The following is a 12,345-nucleotide window of genomic DNA, read 5'->3' on the forward strand; positions in this document are numbered from 1 at the left end:
AATTTGAGCAGGAAAAGCACACGTTTCCGCTAGATGCTGATTTTGTGTGAACGTATGTATGTATGTATACAGTGTGTGAGAGGAGCATAAAGTGTTGTGCACTTCCATGTGTTCAATGGGTCGTTTACTTGTATGTGTTTTATGCTCTTCTTTTATTTTTTTTTCTGTCCTGTTAAATTCAGATTTGTGGTGTCGGTTGTCTTACGTTATTAAACCATAAGTGTATGTGGAAGCTGTACAGCTCAGATGGTGCAATGCTATATCTTCTGTATGACACTGGTACTTAATATTTATAAAAAAAAAAAAATTTTTTTATCATATCTTTACATTTCTTTGTTGTAAATCAAATAAAACAATTTTAAAGCATACACTGAAATTTGTAATGTTTTTCTCTACCAGATCAATGAACCTAAATGACTATAACCTGTTATGTAGTTTTCTAATCTACATTGTGTAACCATTCATGAAGGTATTGGTTCTACAAGATCTTTTTATTGATTGGAAACCCTGTTTTTTTTTTTTACATCCAGAAGATAAAAATCTGTTCTGGTCATGTAATGACCACTCAACTGTATGGCTTGCTAAAATTCTGAGAATGTGGATAAGATTTGTTAAAATCTCACCCACATGGCTGGTATTGTAATCCACAGCGGATTTTCCATGCGTAAATCCACATAGACATTATGCAAACAAACTCCAGCACCAAAGTTGTTCCCTGATCAAATTCAACAGTTTATTATAAGCAAAAATATAAAAAGTTCATAGCAAGTAACCCGATCAGCTGGGTTATGCTTTCCTTGAAAATGTCATGGCCTCCAAAGTACATTCATTAGAACTGCGACAGTAGTGGGAAAAGGGAAGTGAAGGTCACCATTGAATTGAATGGGAAATACATGTGCATTCCTTTCTACCATCAAAAAGTCACCTATAAGTATATGGTATGTGAATGAAGTGTTAAACATTCTGCTGAGCCAGCTGAGTGACAAACAATTATGGCCTGACTTGGGAAAACTTTATCATGGCTTTATTAATGGTTGTTTTGCAAACTGTGTGTTTGTTGCTGGGTAGTGTGCTGCTTAAAGGCTATGTACACCTTTTGCACAATTTTATCTTTTATTATTGCATTGTATGTTTTTTTGCAAAATAAAACACTTTTCCAATTGGTCTTAATTAAAAATTGTCTACTGTTTGTCTTTTGTACCTGCAGTGTATTTCAGTACATGGCCAGCTATTGTATTCAGTTCTCTCTCTGATCAGTCGGTCAGCTTGCTGATGGCAAACTCAGCAGCTCCTCCATTGTAGACTCATGTACGAGCATTAAGAGTGACATCTGTGAATGTGCCAGGTCTTACTCACTGGTGTGTGCTGTGCAGATGAGAACAGTCCCCTTCAGTTATCCAGGAGCCACTGACGTCACTGTACAAATATGGACAATGACGTCCGGGGCGTCTCCAGTCCCGTAGGCCCCGCCCAAAGCATCAGACTTCTTAGTTGAAAGCCCCTGACATCACAGGCCATATATGGACAGTAATATCAGGGGCTCCTCTAGAAGCGGAAATGCCCGCTAGAGCGTTGCCAAAGCATTGGTCGGGGATTCCTTCATCTCAAAGGCCCTAACGTCACTATCCATATATAGACAGTGACATCAGGGGCTTCCCCAGGCCCAGAATCCCTGGGCTGAGTGCTATTTAATACTCTTCCCGGGGACTTCAGCCCTGGGGCAACTCCCCGAAGTATACGTTTAATGTATACCGATGAAACACATGCAGTAGGCTCCCATTTCAAAAAGACATATACCGCACGGTATAGTTTTTTTTTAGCGGGACCCCACAGGATGAAATAGCGTAGTGTTCTACGTTATTAAATCCGGCAAAAAAAAGGTGTACCGATGTATACCAGCCCAACGAAGGCTGAAAGGGCACTCTTTTCGTCTCCGTTTGTCATGTACGTTGTGAGCTTTCTCGACATATCTATATATATATATATATATATATATATATATATAAATTTATGATGTCTGTTGTATGTTCTTTATGCTCGGGCAAACGACTGGAGCAATCTGCACCAAATTTGACACATAAGTAAATCACACGCTTCAGAAGGTTTCAGACCGGGTTTCCGCTCTCCAGGACCTACCAGTTTCGACATATTCACAAAATCAAATATGTCACTTCTGGCTTCCACATCAAGGACCTTCCTCCAAATCACATCAAATGACATGTATTAGCCTATAGAAGCTCTTAGGTCCTTCATTCTTCGTCTCACTCACATTCACACAGTTTTAGACAGGGTTCCATAACAACCCAGCCATATTTCTTTACTCGCTATGAACAAACTGTACCTACACTGGATTTGTGCATTCTCATGAATTGAAACCCTTTCTTACCAGTCATGCCTCCAAAAAGGAACTCTGCACTTAGACGAAAGACTCCTGCAGCAAAGAGCATGGCTGCTGCCCGAGCTGCTGAAATCTTTCAGCAGAACCAAGCCTGTGAATTTCAGCATTCTCACAAATTGAACCCCTTTCAGACCAGTCATGCCTCCAAAAAGGAACCCAGCACTTGGACTTTATTGGATATGTTGGCTTCATATCAATAGGAAATGAAGTTTTTAACCACACACACAAACAACAAGCAAATAGACCAGTGTGAAGCCGGGTAACTGCTATTCCATATTATAAAAGCGAATGTCTGTCTGTCCTCTATAGGCACTCAAAAGCCTGAACCACTTTACCTCAGATTTGTCACATAGGTACATCGGGTGTCTGGGAAGGTCTTTGTAAATGTCCTAACCTTGCTGCTGTTCTGTTATCAGCCATTATAGTAAACGTCTGTTAGTCGTCTACTATAGGCATCCAAACACCTGAACTATTTCACCCCAAATTTGGCACATAGGTACATCGAGGGGTTCAGGAAGGTTTTTGTAAAGGTCCCGACCTTGTCGTTGTTCTCTGTTGTCAGCCATTATCACATGATCAAGATCCCCCATGATAAAATCTAATACAGACATTCGCTTTTATAGTAAAGATGTTTTTATCTGGCTGGAGGAGGTATTGCACTTTACGAGATAATGGTAGATGGGAAGGTACAGTGGAGCGGTGGCCCATAGCAACCGGATTACTGATGGCTAGGAGGAAAGCTGCATTACTAGCTTCAGAGACTCCCCTAGCCGAACTGCAAGCTGATGAAAGGCATCATACTGCTGATCGAGCTGCTGAAACTCCTCAGCAAACTCTGGCTTTCTCAGCAACAGATCAGACCGATAACTCTCAGAAGCGCAGAGACTCATGCCCGAACCCAGGCCAGAAAGCTGATAGAGCATATCATGTTTAGCGTGCTAATGAGTGACCTTTCATGCATGATGCTGTTTTCAATAATGATCCAACCATAGTCTATGGCCAACTGGTAATAAAACTGCCAATGTTGTTAATCAACAGGCTCTGTCACAGTGTAACTGCCGGCGTATACAGGGCTACTAGCGATTTCCTCGTAAACGAAGAAAATACAAGGGCATGGATTGGCCTCCTGGGCACCCTTGGAACAAATCCAATAAACACAAACAGACAGACCGACACTTTATACCCGGGCAGCGCCGGGTAGTTTTTCTAGTACATGATAATCGAAGGGCACAAACGTGGTGTGAATCAGGCCTATGCTGAGGCAGCATTATTTGTGTCTTAAGTTTGATGACTGCATCTAGAACATCTAGTATATTTTTACCTCTGGACAGTTGTCCCCAAAGAAGGGAGATTTTCTGCAACTGTTCATTTATTCCCATAAAAGATTAAAGTATTCTAATTTATATAACGCCAACATATTCTGGAGGGCTGTACAGCGATTTCTATCACTCACATTGGTCTCTGTCCCCATTGGGCTCAAAATCTAAATTTCAAATTAACCTATGTTTTTGGAGTGTGTGAGGAAATCCACGCAAATACAAGAACATACAAACTCCATGGCGATGATGTCCTTGGTCAAACTCAAATGCAGGACTCCACCGTGAGCAAACAATGTGTACATGTAATTTCAGGTTACTTCGGATATCACCCTCGTGTGTGTGTGTGTGTACTGGAGTAATAACACTGTTCCTGACCATTATATGACTTGCAGCCTGCATTTTTTTGTATCTCGCTGCAGTCTCCATCATTAATTGTCAGCTGTCCCTGAACTCCTCTCCAGAGGAGGAGGAGACATAGGCATTTACAAGCATTGAATTTGACAAAGATTTTGGTGCGGTTTCCATACTGAAATCCACGTCCATTGCAATGACAGTTCGCATCCCATGCAGGTGAATGGGGTTTCCGCCAGCCTGTTCGCATTCTGCTGAAAATTTCTGTGCAGATTTTTATCCGCACAATTCACAGGATTCACTGTAACTGTGTTGCTGTGAATCCAGCACTGGGGTGAGACAGTAAAATACTTATTAGAAGCTGTAGCAGCATCTCTGTCTCTCTTTATCTCTATGCAGCTGCTCCCCCTCTCAATACAATTCTTTGGGCCGCAGTTATAACTTCATCCCTCAATGAAGCTTAAAAACCATCTCATTCCTCTCACCTGTCAAGATTGATTTTAGCAACAAATTGACAGGGAATGATCATTGCAGGGGGAGGGGGAAAGATGCATTTTTCTGTAATAACATATGTTACGCATTTTCTTATCTTTGCTTGTACTATTGATTTATGAAAAGTTTGTTGAAACGACAGTGAAGGTAGTTTAACGTTTTTGATTTATGCAATAATATTATGGCATTTTACAAATAAAGCAAAAATGTAAGAAAAAGGATAAACATAGGGCAAGCAGTGGCGGATTAAGTAGACCATAGGCCCTGGACTGTTCTCCAAATTTGGGCCCCCCTTCCCCACCGCCGCTCTGCCGTGTCTATAGTGAACACCACCTTTTTATGCGAGCATTGACAAATGGGTGTTACGATTCCTCTTCTCAAAGGGCGATGTCCCTACATACTGACAGTCTCCAACCATCGCTGACAGTATCACACTGTTCAGGGATACATCCTTTTGACAATAGGAATTGTAAGGCTTTATGCCAACTTCAGTCTTTTCCTTCAGGGTGCTAGCCGTTTTTTCTGACGGCTAGCACCCTGACCCATTCATTTCAATGGGGCCTTACACACTTCAGTTTTTTGGACTGTCCCGTTGCTCCGTTCCGACAAAACTAGAGCATGTCCTATTTTGGTCTGAGATTCCGTGACCGTGAGGCCCATGCAAGTCAATGGGGCCGTGAAACAAACTGAAGGCACACGGAAGGCGTCTGTGTACCGTCCGTGTATGACGGAGCCTTGCCTAGCAACGGTCGGGCGGGCAGAAGTACATTAGAGATATTACACTAATCGGCAGCCCCTTCTCTCTATCCAGCACTGATAGAGAGAAGAGGCTGCTGATAAAAATAAAATAAAAAGCAGTTCATATGTACCCCGGTCGTTGTCTTGGTGACGAGTCCCTCTTCCTCCTGTCCGACCTTCCTGTATGACGCGGCAGTCCATGTGGCTGCTGTAGCCTGTGATTGGCTGCAGAGGCGGTCAAATGAAATGAAGCGTCATTCCAGGAGGCCGGCCTTCATCCAGTCCGGCCTTCTGTTATGACTTTTATCCCATGTGACCACCACTACAGCCTGTGATGCAGCGGTGACATGGGAAGAAACGTCATCCCAGGAGGCCGGACAGGAGGAAAAAGCAGGGAGTTCTAGGTAAGTATGAACTGATTTTTTTAATTTCATTAGAATTGTATTTTTGCAAGCGCCGAGCATGGTCATTCTTCAGCGCTAGTCACTGTCCAGGGTGCTGAAAGAGTTACCGCTGATCAGTGCGGCCCATTAACTCTTTCAGCACCCTGTACAGTGACTAGCGCTGAACAACCATGCTCTTTCAGGACCCTAGACCCTACCATGCTCGGCGCTCTGAAACGGAAACACGGAGTGCACACGGATAACAAAACGGGCAAACTGATCCGTCAAAAACAGCCGATAAAACGGTGAAAGAAGTGTGCATGAGGCCTAACGCACATTTGTCTATTAGTCCTGGGTACACAAAGATATGTAGAATACAAGGATTTCCAACAACAGACATGTCAGGAGCGAGAGCAGATCCCCTATAGATCCAGTAACTCACAGGTGATGTCTTCTCTGATGAAAGTCGTTTTCTTTTCTTCTCCATCTGACACAGACCGTTATGTCGACTTCTCCTGATGAGACATCTTTGCCCATGACTTCTGCAGCCGTTTCCACCCTCTATAGAAACACACAAATTTAGACACCAAGGCCCAGAACCATACATTAAAGGGGTTTTCCAGGCACAGTCCTTTTTTTTTATACTGATGACCTATCGATGTGCCTGGACAAACTCTTTTACTCAGACTAATAAATTTTGACCCCAGACTAGATCATAGAATACATGCAGACCCAGACCTTCTAAACTATTGCAGTCCCCAGATCAGACCCCCCTAAACAAATACAGACCCCCAGAGCAAGCACCCTAAATAAATACAGAACTCAGACAGGACCCCTAAATACAGACCCAAGACCAGACCCCCTAAATTAATACAGACCCTAGACCAGGCCCCCTAAATACAGACCCCATAAACTAATACAGACCTCAGACCCCTTAATACAGACCTCTAAATACAGACCCCAGACCTGACCCCCTTATCTAATACAGACCCCAGACCAGACCCCTAAATATCTGTTGATGGGCCGCATTACTTTGACAATACAAAATTTTTGTTAATCCGTTATTTGAACTGCTATAACAAAGCAACATTCCTATAATAATAGATTACTATAATAATACTACATTACTACAACAATGCTACATTACTATAATAATTAATACTACATTGCTATAACAATACTACGTTACGATAACAATACAATATTACTATAAAAATACTACATTACTATAATAATACTGCATTACTATAACAATACTAAATTACTATAATAAGACTACATTACTATAACAATAATACATTACTATAATAATACTGCTAGATTTAAACTTACCGGAAATTTGCGAGTTTACTCCACGTGCTTATTTTAAGAATCCAGTTTTCCAGCTTAAGTGTTTCGCTAAATGCAGTCTGGTTGCTCAGTTAGCAGCGTTTGGCAGACACAAGAATGTCAAGATTGGGCAGCCTCTTCTTAGATAATGCCACAGTGCCCTCTGTAGATACTGCCACAGTGCCCTCTGTATATAATGCCACACTCCTAGATAATGCCACAGTGCCCTATATCTCTCTATAGATAATGCCACAGTGTCCTCTGTAGATAATGTCACAGTGCCCTCTGTAGATGCCACACTGCCCTCTGTAGATATTGTCACAGTGCTAATGGTTCCTTGCTTCAACATTGGGTTCAACTGTATCTGTGTCCTGGGGACACAGATACAGTTGACAGTGGGACTCGCCCAGAATCCGGTAATGTACCAGTGAATCCGGGATGGTTGGGAGGTATGGCCTGGGGTATGGCCTCTCGAGGGAGCTACCGTACCCCGCGGGCCGCAGATGACAGCTTCAGGGGCCATCTCAATGTTATCTCAATTTTATGGCTGATCGGTGTATTTATATATTTTTTGGGGGGTTAGTTACAAAGTATGGTTTGTATTAAAGTAAATATTAATGCCACAAAGTCACACTAAAATAAAGTATCAAAATGAGTTTCCCTTTCCATTACGTATGTTTTCATGACATATTTAGGTTGAGGTGATTTTCTACTACATAGTTTTCTTTTGAAACTGGGGCAGCCATAGCAGCCTCCGTTACATTGGAAAATAGTCATGCAAAGGGCACCCGGTAATTACTTGATCTTTCATGTGATCACTGAATATAATAGAGACCCTGCATTACCGTGTCTGGTTTACATATACTCAGGGTCAATGCACACAATACGTATTACGTGCGGTTTTCCCGCACAGATTTGCGCGCGGCAAAACTGCAGCGTAACACAGTACCAGCATAGTCAATGAGATTCCAGGAAATCTCATGTACACGCTGCAGTATTTTTCCGCACGTAAATTGACCTGCGGTGCGGATTTTAAAATCTGCAGCATGTCAATTTATCCTGCGTTTCCGGTGTGTGTCGTGGAAAATCGCACCAAAACCTGCAGCATGAAAACGCGCCGAAAAACGCATCAAAACGTAAAAACCTCACGAAAAAACACATCGAAAAACGCACGAGTAGGTGCAGTTTTAACCTGCGAATTTCCTGCGTATTGCTGCAGTTTTGGTGTGTATTTTCTGTAGCGAAATATGTATTACTCACCTTTCAGAGGTCAGTAGTTTTTCTAAATATCTATTTTTCTTCAGCAGCTCATATTAATGAGCTGTGTCTAGCCCCTCTCGCTGGCCCCTGATTGGCAGCTTTCTCCCTATACTGTGCATGGGGAGAAAGCTGTCAATCAGCAGTGGGTAGGCGGGGCAAGCCACAGCTCATGAATATCGAGGACTCCTGAGCGCGAGCACATCATTGAGAGGATTTCTTGCTCGGCTCGTGCTGCAGAAGATAAACAGGGATATTAGGAAAATGACTGAACATTACAAAGTAAGTATACACCTCTGGAATCAGGGTCTCTGGCACATAGAACAGCATAAACATGGTGACAGATTCTCTTTAAAGGGAACCTATCACCAGCATTTAACCTATTGAACTTTACATATCCCTCACTGGCCGCTATCAAAAGTTCATTGCCGTTATCCCCTCTCCTAAACCATACCTCCCAACTTTTGAATTTGGAAAAGAGGGATATTTTAAGCCACAACCCCCTAACCACGCCCCATATCCCACATCAACACATCAAATCACGGCCAGATCCTTCTGCAAATAACAAGCTCACATTCTCACTGTGGATCTCTAGACTGTCTAGATATCACAGATACTATGGATCCCGGTTATGTCGTCTTTATGTTACTTTTCCTATCTTGGGTATAACATTTGCTCATCACGGCGGCAGCAGCTGCTGGACAAAGCAAAAGGCTGAGAACAGTGAAAGTCCAGAGGGAGACCCTGTGGTTGATGACTTTTCAATTGACAGGTAGCAGAGTTACATGATGGGGATTTTTTTTTCCAGTTGTGTAACTCTGCTACCGGTCAATGGAAAAATCATCCACCAGAGCCACCCTGTAGATTGCTCCACACACAGGCCCCCTGTAGATAGCTCCACACAGCCCCCCTGTAGATTGCTCCACACACAGCCCCCCTGTACATAGCGCCAGACACAACCCCTTGTACATAGCTCCAGATACAGCCCCCCTGTAGATAGCTCCAGATAAAGCCCCACTGTAGATAGCTCCAGATACAGCCCCCCTGTAGATAGCTCCAGACACAGCCCCCCTGTAGATAGCTCCACACACAGCCCCCCTGTAGATAGCGCCAGACACCGCCCCCTGTAGATAGCGCCAGACACCGCCCCCTGTAGATAGCGCCAGACACAGCCCCCTGTAGATAGCGCCAGACACAGCCCCCTGTAGATAGCGCCAGACACAGCCCCCTGTAGATAGCACCAGACACAGCCCCCTGTAGATAGAGCCAGACACAGCCCCCCTGTACATAGCGCCAGACACAGTCCCCCTGTAGATAGCTCCACACACAGCCCCCTGTAGATAGCTCCAGACACAGCCCCCTGTAGATAGCGCCAGACACAGCCCCCCCCTGTAGATAGCACCACACACAGCCCCCTGTAGATAGCTCCAGACACATCCCCCTGTAGATAGCACCAGGCACAGCCCCCCTGTAGATGGCGCCAGGCACAGCCCCCCTGTAGATAGTGCCACACACAGCCCCCCTGTAGATAGCTCCAGACACAGCCCCCCTGTAGATAGTGCCACACACAGCCCCCCTGTAGATAGCGCCAGATACAGCCCCCCTGTAGATAGCTCCAGACACAGCCCCCCTGTAGATAGTGCCAGACACAGCCCCTGTAAATAGCTCCACACACAGTCCCCCTGTAGGTGCCACATTGCCACCAGAGCGGAGAGCGGTAGAGGTAGCCGGCCCTACTGCTGACACACTCCGCTCTGCTTTTGACGTCACTCACCGTCAGAAGTCAGGAGTCTTGCAGCGGCGTTCTCACTGGTGTCGATGCCGGCCCAGGAGTGGACCAATCCAGTCACCTGACCTGTGAGGTCAGATGACAGGTCAGGTGACTGAACTGGTCCACTCCCGGGCCGGCATCGATCGCAGTGAGAACACCGCCGCAATACTCCTGCCTTCTTCTGATCGCTGATGCAGTCAGCAGCGATCAGCTGTTTGGATGCAGTGCCCAGCGGGACATTTTACAGACCGCTGGGACAGCGGGACAGCGGTGAGAAACCAGGACAGTCCCGCCGGATCCGGGATGGTTGGGAGGTATGCCTAAACTCCTCCTCCGACTGTAAATAACGGTCTGCAAACATTTTGCGCCCTTTATCGTAATAATCCGGTGTCCCTTTGTGCGCACACGCCAGAAGAGTACATCAATGCACAAGCGCAGGATTTTTTGTGCTGGGGAAGGCGAGGAGCTGTCCATAAAAAGTAAGGAGGCGAGGTAAACTCGGAAAGACTTGAGGAATGAAGATTTGACTCTTTTCAAACGAAGATTTGACTCTTTTCAAACTAAGATATGACTCTTTTATGCTCATTAGCATACTGTGCGGGAACACTAAAAACTGAATACTAAAGTTACAGAGCCGACTAAGAAGACAATTATAGGTTATATAGAAATGATTTTTTCACCCACTACCACCAGGTATTTCTGGTTTAATAGGTGAAATGCTGGTGACAGGTTCCATTTAAGTGATATCTGCAAAAACAAAGGGGGCAGGAACTGTAGAGAACACTTCTATCTACTCGTAAGGGTGTCTGCTGTCTTTGACAGCCGGGCAGCCAATTTATGTAATCTATAATGGAAGTGGAAATACTACATGTAAAAACCTCAGTTGCTGTCTTTATATATGGTTTACCATTAAAGTGGTTCTATTAACATCTGTGTAAAATTCTAGCAATTGCCTTCTTTGGAGCACGATTTGGCTGTAAGGGCGGATTTACACGAGCGTGTGCATTTTGCGCACGCAAAAAATGCGGCACTTAACAGCTCTTTGAGTCATCACATAGGATGCGCGGCTGCGTGATTTTCACGCAGCCGCCATCATTATGACACTCTGTTTGGATGTTTGTAAACAGAAAACCACGTGGTGCTTTTCTGTTTGCAAACATACTTTTGACTGCTGTTGCGCGAATCACGCGCGTCTCACGGAAGTGCTTCCGTGTGGTGCTCGTGATTTTCACGCACCCATGGACTTCAATGGGTGCGTGATGCGCGAAAAACGCAGAAATATAGGACCTGTCGTGAGTTTTACGCAGCGGACGCACTGCCCCATAGACTAGCATAGGTCCGTGCGACGCGCGTGAAAAACAAGCACGTTGCACGGACATATTACACGTTCATGTAAATCCTGTTGACCTGTTACATTACCAGTAGACACTATCGTGATTATGCTTTTGATCACTTAGTGCCTATTCAGACGAGCGTTGTTCACATCCTTGTGATGTCCAAGTGCAGAACAGTGCACACGGACTGAACACTGACATATTAAAGTCAATATTGGGCTAATTTACATGTCCGATTTTCCGGGACGGGCTGTTGGTCTGTGCATAGCAAATTGCAGAATGCGCTATTTTGGTCCAAATCTCTCACTAGACTCGCCCGTTCAAGTCAATGGGTCAGTGAATAGAATGGGACAGCACACAGACGCCATCAGAGTGCTGTTTATTTTTCAGGAAGTTTTTTTAAGAACCTGAAAAACGTATGATCACTAATGCTACACGGGCGTTAGACACAGAAGTTTTTTTTACAAAAGCTTGTCTGAATACAGCCTAAGAGTAGTTCAATGTACCAAATGAATTGCTTATGCTTCATGCACACATTTTTACGAGCTGTGCTCCCATTATAAAGTATAGGAGCACCAGATTTTCAAACCCCTATCTCCTATTGCAGATCGGCGCTGCAATGTAGATAACAGTAACGTTTTGTTTTTTTTCAAAAACGAGCATTTTTGGCCAAGTTATGACCATCTTTATATTTATGCAAATGAGCCTTTCTTACGTACAACAACTGGGCGTGTATTGTGTGTGTACATCTGGGCGTTTTTACTTGTTTTACTAGCTGGGCGTTGTGAATAGAAGTGTATGATGCTGACGAATCAGCATCATCCACTTCTCTTCGTTACCACCCAGCTTCTGGCAGTGCACAGACTCACAGCGTGATCTCGCGAGATCACGCTGTGACGTCACTCACTTCCTCCCACAGGAACTTCATTGCGTCGGATGAGCGAGGACACGCTGTGTGACTGTGAACTGCCAG

The sequence above is a fragment of the Rhinoderma darwinii genome, chromosome 2 (assembly GCF_050947455.1).
Source record: "Rhinoderma darwinii isolate aRhiDar2 chromosome 2, aRhiDar2.hap1, whole genome shotgun sequence".
In the NCBI taxonomy this organism is placed as follows: domain Eukaryota; kingdom Metazoa; phylum Chordata; class Amphibia; order Anura; family Rhinodermatidae; genus Rhinoderma; species Rhinoderma darwinii.